We start from the raw sequence: 3,513 nt of genomic DNA, 5'->3' as shown, positions 1-3,513 counted from the left end.
TGAAGGTCAGCATGCACTGCAAACATGTGCTAATAAAAACAAAAAAAAATAGAAGATTTTGTAACCCTCAGATTTATCATTTGGGATTTGTCAGTACTGTCTCGCTGTGGAGGAGAAAGGCTGGACATAAATTCCAGAATCTTTGTGTTGCCCTGCCTACTTCATTATATAACGCTGTGTTAAGGAGCAATCACTTTTGTCAGAAATTTCAAGTTATGTACTTTAGCATGGTCCAGCATTGAGAATAATCAAGAGACAATACTCAAAAGCAATTCTATGATTAAATTCCAACTGAAAGCATTTCAAAGTGCAGTCAAAACAGGGAATCTGGGAAGAGGGGACAAATGAAGTACTGGAACATGTGCGTTCCCTCCCACTCAGGATTCATGACCACTAAATTTAAGAACAGATCTAATTGGCAGCTAAGTTTTCTACTCATGCTTTTATCTTTACGTAGGCATGTTTGATGTGAGCACTGCATTAGAAATTGTCACTGTTGATCTTAAGTGCTTATCCCTGATGTGCACCACTGTGTTCTTAGCTCTCGTTTTGCCTTTTTATTTTTATTTATTTATTTATTTTTGGTTCTTTGAGACAGGGTCTCGCTATGCAGTTCAGGCTGGCCTTGAGCTCACTTTGTAGCCCAGCCTGGTCTCGAACTCACAACAATCCTCCCGCCTCAGCCTCCTGAGTGCTAGGATTAGAGGTGTGTGCCACCATGACCCGAATGCCTTTTTATTTTTTGCCAGCCATTTATTTCTCCACTTATTTATTTATTTCTCCAAGGAATTACTCACTAATAAGTTAAACTTATTTCTTAAAAACATTTAAGCCAAAGTGTATAGCTAAAAAGGCATTTTTCCTAAATCCATTTGAAAAGTTCCACATGAAACTCTGAGTTTTACAGAATATAAATAACATTTGAATTGCAAGTTATGTGAAAATGTTGCAAAGTAATATTCTAATGTTCTTCCTAATTGCTTTATGTGTTTTTGATAAAAGAGGTAGGTAAAGTTGGTAAAGATTCTCAACCCTCCTGTACCTTAATTGCCTTATCTGCAACATGGGAACATTGATATATACCTATTTCTTAGGTTTCTGTTGAAGACTGAATAAAATGCCTTATGTAAAGCACTTTGCATAGTACCTTGCCCCTTGTAAGTATTCAACAAGTTCTAGTTGGTTCCTTCCTCCTAAGGAAAGCAATTTAATCATAGATGACACTGGTCTTAGTACACTTACCTCTCTTGCTTGTGTTAAGCAGTATTGTTTTCCTTTTGTTTTTACAAAAGAAAAATTTTGAAATAGGAAAAGTCATGAATTGATGGTATCTTTACAGTGGGTGGTATACATGCGGACTCAATCTTTTGCATGATAGGCTGGCCATATGTAATAAGAGCTTTCAAATCAGTATCTCTTCAAAGTCCTTACCTTAAGAAATTAATCAGAGAAATGTGGAAGTGTTTATATAGCATTATTTGTTAGTGCTAAAGAGTCCTTATAATATTGGGAAGCAAATTAAATGTAAACTATTTAGAAGATTGTTTAAAAATACTTAAGATATGCATATAATGCAGTAATTTGAAGATGTTACCAGTTGCCAACCCTGAGTGATGGAGTTGCTTGCTATTCTTTAATTTCATAACTATCTAAGCATTTGAATGCCAGCAAGTATTGCTTGTGTTTGATTAATATGTCCATGATTTAAATTTTTTTATTAATATGTAAAATGAATAAGGTTGTACAGTACATTAGAAAATTCAAATAATATAAAATTCATAAGGAAATGAGAAGTCATTCTACTTCCTCTACGCATTCTAGTCATAAGCAGTAAAAATAAATGTTTTCATTAATGAAAATACAGTAATCAGTCCCTACTATTCTAACTCATTAACTTTAGAAAAGTAAGCAGAAATGGAGCATAGAATTTTAAATTTCCTCCCTAAGTGTCTTGGCAGACAAAGCTAAAGTATTTTGAGAACCATGACTGTCACTGTTGACTTTTCTCCTGTGATATTTACCACTGTAACCTCATTTAAGGCTTTAAATAAATTCAGAATAAAAAACCCTTTGCAGTGGCAGAGAAGAAAAGCCTTTCCTAACAGGCGGAACATGCCTGCCCACCCGTTGTGTGAAATTGCACTGACAAGATTCTATTGGAAGCTTGCTGTGCCACAATAAGCTGAAATGTATGCCCAGTCCACCTAGATCAGACTGAACTGAGAAGGGCTGCGTGGAGAGAGTCCTCAGGAGATTTGGCTAAGTGAAGCCAGGAAATCACACCTGGTTTAAATCCTCCTAATCACAGCTAATGTTGCTTTCTCTTAATTGAAACGGAACCACCTGAAAGGTGTCTGTTACATAATCTGGCTGAACAGCAAATGCTTGAAAGTACACATGGTAGGAGGCAGTGTTCATAGATTACACTAAGTGTAATGGATCTCGAGGGATTTAAATCATGTAGCAACAGAAAATTACCCTTTTTAGCAGTGTTGACAGGTAAGGCAGCAGTGAAAAATTTCCTCTCACTAGTTGACTTGGACAGGATGTTATCATCATCTCTATCTGGTGTATTTATAACATCATATCCCATTAATTAGGTTTCACTCTTATTGAGCCACCTTTTGATTGAGGAACGTGAGACATCTGAAGCTTTCACAGTAACCTCACAGGAGGATCTGGCGTTAGGGACCTTCCAAAGCATACCAGGGGCAAGGGCAGGTGCAGCGACAAAGTCATGAGGCTTGAGATTTGCTTTTCCTCACTGGACAAGACCCCTCTGTCTTTCTGAAGCTTATTTGTTTATTTTTGTCATCGTTATTGAACTTCTACTGTATACCAAGCACTCTGTTTAGCATGCAAATAGGAACACAAGGACAAGCTTTTCATCCCTAAGGAATATCACTGAGGCAGAAGGCAGGAATATCACATGAGGCAAAGGGTATAAGGAGAATAGCTGTAAATCCTACTGGTTCACATCCTGTAGGGGTGTTGAAGGGGCAAAACTGAATGGAAAAGTACTCAAGTACCTAAACCATTAGTATTACAGACTATGTTTTTTTTCCCAACGAGTGCTATAAAATGCCCAGTAATATAACACAGCACATTGTTTCAAATATAGGGGATTCTCATGATTTCTATGTTTTCTCCCTAATTCTTTCACACTTTCGGATTTTAACAGACATGTGAAGAACTGAGTCATTGTGAGAATTAAGTGCCCATAATCTGCTAAAAGTTAGTAACTTGCTCTCTGCCATGTTAGCCATTTACCCATTGCAGAAATCGATCTGTTTGCATAGGTAAAAGTAAAAAATCATCAAGTATGGGGATTAAAAATAGATTCAGTTCCTTATCTAGAGGGTCTTCTTAATATATAACATTTTTCATGATTAAAAAACAAGTCTGGATTTTTCATATTATTAAAATTTTCAGATTTTTAAAATTTGCATTTGGTTTGGCTGTCTGCATTTCATTAGTGTAGTGGATTGACAACTGGTGGTCAACTTATAACAC

Source organism: Chinchilla lanigera, unplaced genomic scaffold, assembly GCF_000276665.1.
Source record: "Chinchilla lanigera isolate Chin_1 unplaced genomic scaffold, ChiLan1.0 scaffold00006, whole genome shotgun sequence".
In the NCBI taxonomy this organism is placed as follows: Eukaryota; Metazoa; Chordata; class Mammalia; order Rodentia; family Chinchillidae; genus Chinchilla; species Chinchilla lanigera.
The sequence above is the reverse complement of the archived record's forward strand: the minus strand, read 5'-3'. Positions refer to the sequence as shown.